Here is a 13,629-nt window from a genome sequence, read left to right on the forward strand (position 1 = left end):
AAACAGTCAAAATGTGCTCCACTCGGGCTGAAAACGCTGTTGGGGACATTTCATTAATGTTGACTATAAATCATAAACTAAGCATTTTTCAGCTGAAATAATGAATGTAGTCCTCTTAATTCTTGCTTCTAAAGCATACGCAAACAGAAATTTCAATGTACAATGATGTTTTTAAAAAAACAGTCAAAATGTGCTCCACTCGGGCTGAAAACGCTGTTGGGGACATTTCATTAATGTTGACTATAAATCAAAAACTAAGCATTTTTCAGCTGAAATAATGAATGTAGTCCTCTTAATTCTTGCTTCTAAAGCATACGCAAGCAGAAATTTCAATGTACAATGATGTTTTTAAAAAAACAGTCAAAATGTGCTCCACTCGGGCTGAAAACGCTTGTTTGGAACATTTCATTAATGTTGACTATAAATCATAAACTAAGCATATTTCAGCTGAAATAATGAATGTAGTCCTCTTAATTCTTGCTTCTAAAGCATACGCAAGCAGAAATTTCAATGTACAATGATGTTTTTAAAAAAACAGTCAAAATGTGCTCCACTCGGGCTGAAAACGCTGTTGGGGACATTTCATTAGTGTTGACTATAAATCAAAAACTAAGCATTTTTCAGCTGAAATAATGAATGTAGTCCTCTTAATTCTTGCTTCTAAAGCATACGCAAGCAGAAATTTCAATGTACAATGATGTTTTTAAAAAAACAGTCAACGTGTGCTCCACTCGGGCTGAAAACGCTTGTTTGGAACATTTCATTAATGTTGACTATAAATCAAAAACTAAGCATTTTTCAGCTGAAATAATGAATGTAGTCCTCTTAATTCTTGCTTCTAAAGCATACGCAAGCAGAAATTTCAATGTACAATGATGTTTTTAAAAAAACAGTCAAAATGTGCTCCACTCGGGCTGAAAACGCTTGTTTGGAACATTTCATTAATGTTGACTATAAATCATAAACTAAGCATATTTCAGCTGAAATAATGAATGTAGTCCTCTTAATTCTTGCTTCTAAAGCATACGCAAGCAGAAATTTCAATGTACAATGATGTTTTTAAAAAAACAGTCAAAATGTGCTCCACTCGGGCTGAAAACGCTGTTGGGGACATTTCATTAATGTTGACTATAAATCAAAAACTAAGCATTTTTCAGCTGAAATAATGAATGTAGTCCTCTTAATTCTTGCTTCTAAAGCATACGCAAGCAGAAATTTCAATGTACAATGATGTTTTTAAAAAAACAGTCAAAATGTGCTCCACTCGGGCTGAAAACGCTTGTTGGGGACATTACATTAATGTTGACTATAAATCATAAACTAAGCATTTTTCAGCTGAAATAATGAATGTAGTCCTCTTAATTCTTGCTTCTAAAGCATACGCAAGCAGAAATTTCAATGTACAATGATGTTTTTAAAAAAAACAGTCAAAATGTGCTCCACTCGGGCTGAAAACGCTTGTTGGGGACATTACATTAATGTTGACTATAAATCATAAACTAAGCATTTTTCAGCTGAAATAATGAATGTAGTCCTCTTAATTCTTGCTTCTAAAGCATACGCAAGCAGAAATTTCAATGTACAATGATGTTTTTAAAAAAAACAGTCAAAATGTGCTCCACTCGGGCTGAAAACGCTGTTGGGGACATTTCATTAATGTTGACTATAAATCAAAAACTAAGCATTTTTCAGCTGAAATAATGAATGTAGTCCTCTTAATTCTTGCTTCTAAAGCATACGCAAGCAGAAATTTCAATGTACAATGATGTTTTTAAAAAAACAGTCAAAATGTGCTCCACTCGGGCTGAAAACGCTTGTTTGGAACATTTCATTAATGTTGACTATAAATCATAAACTAAGCATTTTTCAGCTGAAATAATGAATGTAGTCCTCTTAATTCTTGCTTCTAAAGCATACGCAAGCAGAAATTTCAATGTAAAATGATGTTTTTAAAAAAACAGTCAAAATGTGCTCCACTCGGGCTGAAAACGCTTGTTTGGAACATTTCATTAATGTTGACTATAAATCATAAACTAAGCATTTTTCAGCTGAAATAATGAATGTAGTCCTCTTAATTCTTGCTTCTAAAGCATACGCAAGCAGAAATTTCAATGTACAATGATGTTTTTAAAAAAAACAGTCAAAATGTGCTCCACTCGGGCTGAAAACGCTTGTTGGGGACATTACATTAATGTTGACTATAAATCATAAACTAAGCATTTTTCAGCTGAAATAATGAATGTAGTCCTCTTAATTCTTGCTTCTAAAGCATACGCAAGCAGAAATTTCAATGTACAATGATGTTTTTAAAAAAAACAGTCAAAATGTGCTCCACTCGGGCTGAAAACGCTGTTGGGGACATTTCATTAATGTTGACTATAAATCAAAAACTAAGCATTTTTCAGCTGAAATAATGAATGTAGTCCTCTTAATTCTTGCTTCTAAAGCATACGCAAGCAGAAATTTCAATGTACAATGATGTTTTTAAAAAAACAGTCAAAATGTGCTCCACTCGGGCTGAAAACGCTTGTTTGGAACATTTCATTAATGTTGACTATAAATCATAAACTAAGCATTTTTCAGCTGAAATAATGAATGTAGTCCTCTTAATTCTTGCTTCTAAAGCATACGCAAGCAGAAATTTCAATGTACAATGATGTTTTTAAAAAAACAGTCAAAATGTGCTCCACTCGGGCTGAAAACGCTGTTGGGGACATTTCATTAATGTTGACTATAAATCAAAAACTAAGCATTTTTCAGCTGAAATAATGAATGTAGTCCTCTTAATTCTTGCTTCTAAAGCATACGCAAGCAGAAATTTCAATGTACAATGATGTTTTTAAAAAAACAGTCAAAATGTGCTCCACTCGGGCTGAAAACGCTGTTGGGGACATTTCATTAGTGTTGACTATAAATCAAAAACTAAGCATTTTTCAGCTGAAATAATGAATGTAGTCCTCTTAATTCTTGCTTCTAAAGCATACGCAAGCAGAAATTTCAATGTACAATGATGTTTTTAAAAAAACAGTCAACGTGTGCTCCACTCGGGCTGAAAACGCTTGTTTGGAACATTTCATTAATGTTGACTATAAATCAAAAACTAAGCATTTTTCAGCTGAAATAATGAATGTAGTCCTCTTAATTCTTGCTTCTAAAGCATACGCAAGCAGAAATTTCAATGTACAATGATGTTTTTAAAAAAACAGTCAAAATGTGCTCCACTCGGGCTGAAAACGCTTGTTTGGAACATTTCATTAATGTTGACTATAAATCATAAACTAAGCATATTTCAGCTGAAATAATGAATGTAGTCCTCTTAATTCTTGCTTCTAAAGCATACGCAAGCAGAAATTTCAATGTACAATGATGTTTTTAAAAAAACAGTCAAAATGTGCTCCACTCGGGCTGAAAACGCTGTTGGGGACATTTCATTAATGTTGACTATAAATCAAAAACTAAGCATTTTTCAGCTGAAATAATGAATGTAGTCCTCTTAATTCTTGCTTCTAAAGCATACGCAAGCAGAAATTTCAATGTAAAATGATGTTTTTAAAAAAACAGTCAAAATGTGCTCCACTCGGGCTGAAAACGCTTGTTGGGGACATTACATTAATGTTGACTATAAATCATAAACTAAGCATTTTTCAGCTGAAATAATGAATGTAGTCCTCTTAATTCTTGCTTCTAAAGCATACGCAAGCAGAAATTTCAATGTACAATGATGTTTTTAAAAAAAACAGTCAAAATGTGCTCCACTCGGGCTGAAAACGCTTGTTGGGGACATTACATTAATGTTGACTATAAATCATAAACTAAGCATTTTTCAGCTGAAATAATGAATGTAGTCCTCTTAATTCTTGCTTCTAAAGCATACGCAAGCAGAAATTTCAATGTACAATGATGTTTTTAAAAAAAACAGTCAAAATGTGCTCCACTCGGGCTGAAAACGCTGTTGGGGACATTTCATTAATGTTGACTATAAATCAAAAACTAAGCATTTTTCAGCTGAAATAATGAATGTAGTCCTCTTAATTCTTGCTTCTAAAGCATACGCAAGCAGAAATTTCAATGTACAATGATGTTTTTAAAAAAACAGTCAAAATGTGCTCCACTCGGGCTGAAAACGCTTGTTTGGAACATTTCATTAATGTTGACTATAAATCATAAACTAAGCATTTTTCAGCTGAAATAATGAATGTAGTCCTCTTAATTCTTGCTTCTAAAGCATACGCAAGCAGAAATTTCAATGTACAATGATGTTTTTAAAAAAACAGTCAAAATGTGCTCCACTCGGGCTGAAAACGCTGTTGGGGACATTTCATTAATGTTGACTATAAATCAAAAACTAAGCATTTTTCAGCTGAAATAATGAATGTAGTCCTCTTAATTCTTGCTTCTAAAGCATACGCAAGCAGAAATTTCAATGTACAATGATGTTTTTAAAAAAACAGTCAAAATGTGCTCCACTCGGGCTGAAAACGCTGTTGGGGACATTTCATTAGTGTTGACTATAAATCAAAAACTACGCATTTTTCAGCTGAAATAATGAATGTAGTCCTCTTAATTCTTGCTTCTAAAGCATACGCAAGCAGAAATTTCAATGTACAATGATGTTTTTAAAAAAACAGTCAACGTGTGCTCCACTCGGGCTGAAAACGCTTGTTTGGAACATTTCATTAATGTTGACTATAAATCAAAAACTAAGCATTTTTCAGCTGAAATAATGAATGTAGTCCTCTTAATTCTTGCTTCTAAAGCATACGCAAGCAGAAATTTCAATGTACAATGATGTTTTTAAAAAAACAGTCAAAATGTGCTCCACTCGGGCTGAAAACGCTTGTTTGGAACATTTCATTAATGTTGACTATAAATCATAAACTAAGCATATTTCAGCTGAAATAATGAATGTAGTCCTCTTAATTCTTGCTTCTAAAGCATACGCAAGCAGAAATTTCAATGTACAATGATGTTTTTAAAAAAACAGTCAAAATGTGCTCCACTCGGGCTGAAAACGCTGTTGGGGACATTTCATTAATGTTGACTATAAATCAAAAACTAAGCATTTTTCAGCTGAAATAATGAATGTAGTCCTCTTAATTCTTGCTTCTAAAGCATACGCAAGCAGAAATTTCAATGTACAATGATGTTTTTAAAAAAACAGTCAAAATGTGCTCCACTCGGGCTGAAAACGCTTGTTGGGGACATTACATTAATGTTGACTATAAATCATAAACTAAGCATTTTTCAGCTGAAATAATGAATGTAGTCCTCTTAATTCTTGCTTCTAAAGCATACGCAAGCAGAAATTTCAATGTACAATGATGTTTTTAAAAAAAACAGTCAAAATGTGCTCCACTCGGGCTGAAAACGCTTGTTGGGGACATTACATTAATGTTGACTATAAATCATAAACTAAGCATTTTTCAGCTGAAATAATGAATGTAGTCCTCTTAATTCTTGCTTCTAAAGCATACGCAAGCAGAAATTTCAATGTACAATGATGTTTTTAAAAAAAACAGTCAAAATGTGCTCCACTCGGGCTGAAAACGCTGTTGGGGACATTTCATTAATGTTGACTATAAATCAAAAACTAAGCATTTTTCAGCTGAAATAATGAATGTAGTCCTCTTAATTCTTGCTTCTAAAGCATACGCAAGCAGAAATTTCAATGTACAATGATGTTTTTAAAAAAACAGTCAAAATGTGCTCCACTCGGGCTGAAAACGCTTGTTTGGAACATTTCATTAATGTTGACTATAAATCATAAACTAAGCATTTTTCAGCTGAAATAATGAATGTAGTCCTCTTAATTCTTGCTTCTAAAGCATACGCAAGCAGAAATTTCAATGTACAATGATGTTTTTAAAAAAACAGTCAAAATGTGCTCCACTCGGGCTGAAAACGCTGTTGGGGACATTTCATTAATGTTGACTATAAATCAAAAACTAAGCATTTTTCAGCTGAAATAATGAATGTAGTCCTCTTAATTCTTGCTTCTAAAGCATACGCAAGCAGAAATTTCAATGTACAATGATGTTTTTAAAAAAACAGTCAAAATGTGCTCCACTCGGGCTGAAAACGCTGTTGGGGACATTTCATTAGTGTTGACTATAAATCAAAAACTAAGCATTTTTCAGCTGAAATAATGAATGTAGTCCTCTTAATTCTTGCTTCTAAAGCATACGCAAGCAGAAATTTCAATGTACAATGATGTTTTTAAAAAAACAGTCAACGTGTGCTCCACTCGGGCTGAAAACGCTTGTTTGGAACATTTCATTAATGTTGACTATAAATCAAAAACTAAGCATTTTTCAGCTGAAATAATGAATGTAGTCCTCTTAATTCTTGCTTCTAAAGCATACGCAAGCAGAAATTTCAATGTACAATGATGTTTTTAAAAAAACAGTCAAAATGTGCTCCACTCGGGCTGAAAACGCTTGTTTGGAACATTTCATTAATGTTGACTATAAATCATAAACTAAGCATTTTTCAGCTGAAATAATGAATGTAGTCCTCTTAATTCTTGCTTCTAAAGCATACACAAGCAGAAATTTCAATGTACAATGATGTTTTTAAAAAAACAGTCAAAATGTGCTCCACTCGGGCTGAAAACGCTGTTGGGGACATTTCATTAATGTTGACTATAAATCAAAAACTAAGCATTTTTCAGCTGAAATAATGAATGTAGTCCTCTTAATTCTTGCTTCTAAAGCATACGCAAGCAGAAATTTCAATGTACAATGATGTTTTTAAAAAAACAGTCAAAATGTGCTCCACTCGGGCTGAAAACGCTTGTTTGGAACATTTCATTAATGTTGACTATAAATCATAAACTAAGCATATTTCAGCTGAAATAATGAATGTAGTCCTCTTAATTCTTGCTTCTAAAGCATACGCAAGCAGAAATTTCAATGTACAATGATGTTTTTAAAAAAACAGTCAAAATGTGCTCCACTCGGGCTGAAAACGCTGTTGGGGACATTTCATTAATGTTGACTATAAATCAAAAACTAAGCATTTTTCAGCTGAAATAATGAATGTAGTCCTCTTAATTCTTGCTTCTAAAGCATACGCAAGCAGAAATTTCAATGTACAATGATGTTTTTAAAAAAACTGTCAAAATGTGCTCCACTCGGGCTGAAAACGCTTGTTGGGGACATTACATTAATGTTGACTATAAATCATAAACTAAGCATTTTTCAGCTGAAATAATGAATGTAGTCCTCTTAATTCTTGCTTCTAAAGCATACGCAAGCAGAAATTTCAATGTACAATGATGTTTTTAAAAAAAACAGTCAAAATGTGCTCCACTCGGGCTGAAAACGCTTGTTGGGGACATTACATTAATGTTGACTATAAATCATAAACTAAGCATTTTTCAGCTGAAATAATGAATGTAGTCCTCTTAATTCTTGCTTCTAAAGCATACGCAAGCAGAAATTTCAATGTACAATGATGTTTTTAAAAAAAACAGTCAAAATGTGCTCCACTCGGGCTGAAAACGCTGTTGGGGACATTTCATTAATGTTGACTATAAATCAAAAACTAAGCATTTTTCAGCTGAAATAATGAATGTAGTCCTCTTAATTCTTGCTTCTAAAGCATACGCAAGCAGAAATTTCAATGTACAATGATGTTTTTAAAAAAACTGTCAAAATGTGCTCCACTCGGGCTGAAAACGCTTGTTGGGGACATTACATTAATGTTGACTATAAATCATAAACTAAGCATTTTTCAGCTGAAATAATGAATGTAGTCCTCTTAATTCTTGCTTCTAAAGCATACGCAAGCAGAAATTTCAATGTACAATGATGTTTTTAAAAAAAACAGTCAAAATGTGCTCCACTCGGGCTGAAAACGCTTGTTGGGGACATTACATTAATGTTGACTATAAATCATAAACTAAGCATTTTTCAGCTGAAATAATGAATGTAGTCCTCTTAATTCTTGCTTCTAAAGCATACGCAAGCAGAAATTTCAATGTACAATGATGTTTTTAAAAAAAACAGTCAAAATGTGCTCCACTCGGGCTGAAAACGCTGTTGGGGACATTTCATTAATGTTGACTATAAATCAAAAACTAAGCATTTTTCAGCTGAAATAATGAATGTAGTCCTCTTAATTCTTGCTTCTAAAGCATACGCAAGCAGAAATTTCAATGTACAATGATGTTTTTAAAAAAACAGTCAAAATGTGCTCCACTCGGGCTGAAAACGCTTGTTTGGAACATTTCATTAATGTTGACTATAAATCATAAACTAAGCATTTTTCAGCTGAAATAATGAATGTAGTCCTCTTAATTCTTGCTTCTAAAGCATACGCAAGCAGAAATTTCAATGTACAATGATGTTTTTAAAAAACAGTCAAAATGTGCTCCACTCGGGCTGAAAACGCTGTTGGGGACATTTCATTAATGTTGACTATAAATCAAAAACTAAGCATTTTTCAGCTGAAATAATGAATGTAGTCCTCTTAATTCTTGCTTCTAAAGCATACGCAAGCAGAAATTTCAATGTACAATGATGTTTTTAAAAAAACAGTCAAAATGTGCTCCACTCGGGCTGAAAACGCTTGTTTGGAACATTTCATTAATGTTGACTATAAATCATAAACTAAGCATTTTTCAGCTGAAATAATGAATGTAGTCCTCTTAATTCTTGCTTCTAAAGCATACACAAGCAGAAATTTTAATGTACAATGATGTTTTTAAAAAAACAGTCAAAATGTGCTCCACTCGGGCTGAAAACGCTGTTGGGGACATTTCATTAATGTTGACTATAAATCAAAAACTAAGCATTTTTCAGCTGAAATAATGAATGTAGTCCTCTTAATTCTTGCTTCTAAAGCATACGCAAGCAGAAATTTCAATGTACAATGATGTTTTTAAAAAAACAGTCAAAATGTGCTCCACTCGGGCTGAAAACGCTTGTTTGGAACATTTCATTAATGTTGACTATAAATCATAAACTAAGCATTTTTCAGCTGAAATAATGAATGTAGTCCTCTTAATTCTTGCTTCTAAAGCATACGCAAGCAGAAATTTCAATGCACAATGATGTTTTTAAAAAAACAGTCAAAATGTGCTCCACTCGGGCTGAAAACGCTGTTGGGGACATTTCATTAATGTTGACTATAAATCAAAAACTAAGCATTTTTCAGCTGAAATAATGAATGTAGTCCTCTTAATTCTTGCTTCTAAAGCATACGCAAGCAGAAATTTCAATGTACAATGATGTTTTTAAAAAAACAGTCAAAATGTGCTCCACTCGGGCTGAAAACGCTTGTTTGGGACATTACATTAATGGTGACTATAAATCATAAACTAAGCATTTTTCAGCTGAAATAATGAATGTAGTCCTCTTAATTCTTGCTTCTAAAGCATACGCAAGCAGAAATTTCAATGCACAATGATGTTTTTAAAAAAACAGTCAAAATGTGCTCCACTCGGGCTGAAAACGCTGTTGGGGACATTTCATTAATGTTGACTATAAATCAAAAACTAAGCATTTTTCAGCTGAAATAATGAATGTAGTCCTCTTAATTCTTGCTTCTAAAGCATACGCAAGCAGAAATTTCAATGTACAATGATGTTTTTAAAAAAACAGTCAAAATGTGCTCCACTCGGGCTGAAAACGCTTGTTTGGGACATTACATTAATGGTGACTATAAATCATAAACTAAGCATTTTTCAGCTGAAATAATGAATGTAGTCCTCTTAATTCTTGCTTCTAAAGCATACGCAAACAGAAATTTCAATGTACAATGATGTTTTTAAAAAAACGGTCAAAATGTGCTCCACTCGGGCTGAAAACGCTTGTTTGGAACATTTCATTAATGTTGACTATAAATCATAAACTAAGCATTTTTCAGCTGAAATAATGAATGTAGTCCTCTTAATTCTTGCTTCTAAAGCATACGCAAGCAGAAATTTCAATGTACAATGATGTTTTTAAAAAAACAGTCAAAATGTGCTCCACTCGGGCTGAAAACGCTTGTTTGGAACATTTCATTAATGTTGACTATAAATCATAAACTAAGCATTTTTCAGCTGAAATAATGAATGTAGTCCTCTTAATTCTTGCTTCTAAAGCATACGCAAGCAGAAATTTCAATGTACAATGATGTTTTTAAAAAAACAGTCAAAATGTGCTCCACTCGGGCTGAAAACGCTGTTGGGGACATTTCATTAATGTTGACTATAAATCAAAAACTAAGCATTTTTCAGCTGAAATAATGAATGTAGTCCTCTTAATTCTTGCTTCTAAAGCATACGCAAGCAGAAATTTCAATGTACAATGATGTTTTTAAAAAAACAGTCAAAATGTGCTCCACTCGGGCTGAAAACGCTTGTTTGGGACATTACATTAATGGTGACTATAAATCATAAACTAAGCATTTTTCAGCTGAAATAATGAATGTAGTCCTCTTAATTCTTGCTTCTAAAGCATACGCAAACAGAAATTTCAATGTACAATGATGTTTTTAAAAAAACGGTCAAAATGTGCTCCACTCGGGCTGAAAACGCTTGTTTGGAACATTTCATTAATGTTGACTATAAATCATAAACTAAGCATTTTTCAGCTGAAATAATGAATGTAGTCCTCTTAATTCTTGCTTCTAAAGCATACGCAAGCAGAAATTTCAATGTACAATGATGTTTTTAAAAAAACAGTCAAAATGTGCTCCACTCGGGCTGAAAACGCTTGTTTGGAACATTTCATTAATGTTGACTATAAATCATAAACTAAGCATTTTTCAGCTGAAATAATGAATGTAGTCCTCTTAATTCTTGCTTCTAAAGCATACGCAAGCAGAAATTTCAATGTACAATGATGTTTTTAAAAAAACAGTCAAAATGTGCTCCACTCGGGCTGAAAACGCTGTTGGGGACATTTCATTAATGTTGACTATAAATCAAAAACTAAGCATTTTTCAGCTGAAATAATGAATGTAGTCCTCTTAATTCTTGCTTCTAAAGCATACGCAAGCAGAAATTTCAATGTACAATGATGTTTTTAAAAAAACAGTCAAAATGTGCTCCACTCGGGCTGAAAACGCTGTTGGGGACATTTCATTAATGTTGACTATAAATCAAAAACTAAGCATTTTTCAGCTGAAATAATGAATGTAGTCCTCTTAATTCTTGCTTCTAAAGCATACGCAAGCAGAAATTTCAATGTACATCGATGTTTTTAAAAAAACAGTCAAAATGTGCTCCACTCGGGCTGAAAACGCTTGTTTGGAACATTTCATTAATGTTGACTATAAATCATAAACTAAGCATTTTTCAGCTGAAATAATGAATGTAGTCCTCTTAATTCTTGCTTCTAAAGCATACGCAAGCAGAAATTTCAATGCACAATGATGTTTTTAAAAAAACAGTCAAAATGTGCTCCACTCGGGCTGAAAACGCTGTTGGGGACATTTCATTAATGTTGACTATAAATCAAAAACTAAGCATTTTTCAGCTGAAATAATGAATGTAGTCCTCTTAATTCTTGCTTCTAAAGCATACGCAAGCAGAAATTTCAATGTACAATGATGTTTTTAAAAAAACAGTCAAAATGTGCTCCACTCGGGCTGAAAACGCTTGTTTGGGACATTACATTAATGGTGACTATAAATCATAAACTAAGCATTTTTCAGCTGAAATAATGAATGTAGTCCTCTTAATTCTTGCTTCTAAAGCATACGCAAACAGAAATTTCAATGTACAATGATGTTTTTAAAAAAACGGTCAAAATGTGCTCCACTCGGGCTGAAAACGCTTGTTTGGAACATTTCATTAATGTTGACTATAAATCATAAACTAAGCATTTTTCAGCTGAAATAATGAATGTAGTCCTCTTAATTCTTGCTTCTAAAGCATACGCAAGCAGAAATTTCAATGTACAATGATGTTTTTAAAAAAACAGTCAAAATGTGCTCCACTCGGGCTGAAAACGCTGTTGGGGACATTTCATTAATGTTGACTATAAATCAAAAACTAAGCATTTTTCAGCTGAAATAATGAATGTAGTCCTCTTAATTCTTGCTTCTAAAGCATACGCAAGCAGAAATTTCAATGTACAATGATGTTTTTAAAAAAAACAGTCAAAATGTGCTCCACTCGGGCTGAAAACGCTGTTGGGGACATTTCATTAATGTTGACTATAAATCAAAAACTAAGCATTTTTCAGCTGAAATAATGAATGTAGTCCTCTTAATTCTTGCTTCTAAAGCATACGCAAGCAGAAATTTCAATGTACAATGATGTTTTTAAAAAACAGTCAAAATGTGCTCCACTCGGGCTGAAAACGCTTGTTTGGAACATTTCATTATTGTTGACTATAAATCATAAACTAAGCATTTTTCAGCTGAAATAATGAATGTAGTCCTCTTAATTCTTGCTTCTAAAGCATACGCAAGCAGAAATTTCAATGTACAATGATGTTTTTAAAAAAACAGTCAAAATGTGCTCCACTCGGGCTGAAAACGCTTGTTTGGAACATTTCATTAATGTTGACTATAAATCATAAACTAAGCATTTTTCAGCTGAAATAATGAATGTAGTCCTCTTAATTCTTGCTTCTAAAGCATACGCAAGCAGAAATTTCAATGTACAATGATGTTTTTAAAAAAACAGTCAAAATGTGCTCCACTCGGGCTGAAAACGCTGTTGGGGACATTTCATTAATGTTGACTATAAATCAAAAACTAAGCATTTTTCAGCTGAAATAATGAATGTAGTCCTCTTAATTCTTGCTTCTAAAGCATACGCAAGCAGAAATTTCAATGTACAATGATGTTTTTAAAAAAACAGTCAAAATGTGCTCCACTCGGGCTGAAAACGCTTGTTGGGGACATTACATTAATGTTGACTATAAATCATAAACTAAGCATTTTTCAGCTGAAATAATGAATGTAGTCCTCTTAATTCTTGCTTCTAAAGCATACGCAAGCAGAAATTTCAATGTACAATGATGTTTTTAAAAAAAACAGTCAAAATGTGCTCCACTCGGGCTGAAAACGCTTGTTGGGGACATTACATTAATGTTGACTATAAATCATAAACTAAGCATTTTTCAGCTGAAATAATGAATGTAGTCCTCTTAATTCTTGCTTCTAAAGCATACGCAAGCAGAAATTTCAATGTACAATGATGTTTTTAAAAAAAACAGTCAAAATGTGCTCCACTCGGGCTGAAAACGCTGTTGGGGACATTTCATTAATGTTGACTATAAATCAAAAACTAAGCATTTTTCAGCTGAAATAATGAATGTAGTCCTCTTAATTCTTGCTTCTAAAGCATACGCAAGCAGAAATTTCAATGTACAATGATGTTTTTAAAAAAACAGTCAAAATGTGCTCCACTCGGGCTGAAAACGCTTGTTTGGAACATTTCATTAATGTTGACTATAAATCATAAACTAAGCATTTTTCAGCTGAAATAATGAATGTAGTCCTCTTAATTCTTGCTTCTAAAGCATACGCAAGCAGAAATTTCAATGTACAATGATGTTTTTAAAAAAACAGTCAAAATGTGCTCCACTCGGGCTGAAAACGCTGTTGGGGACATTTCATTAATGTTGACTATAAATCAAAAACTAAGCATTTTTCAGCTGAAATAATGAATGTAGTCCTCTTAAT

The sequence above is a fragment of the Hippichthys cyanospilos genome, unplaced genomic scaffold, assembly GCF_059441005.1.
Source record: "Hippichthys cyanospilos isolate Australia breed blue-spotted pipefish unplaced genomic scaffold, RoL_Hcya_1.0 HiC_scaffold_44, whole genome shotgun sequence".
Lineage (NCBI taxonomy): Eukaryota > Metazoa > Chordata > Actinopteri > Syngnathiformes > Syngnathidae > Hippichthys > Hippichthys cyanospilos.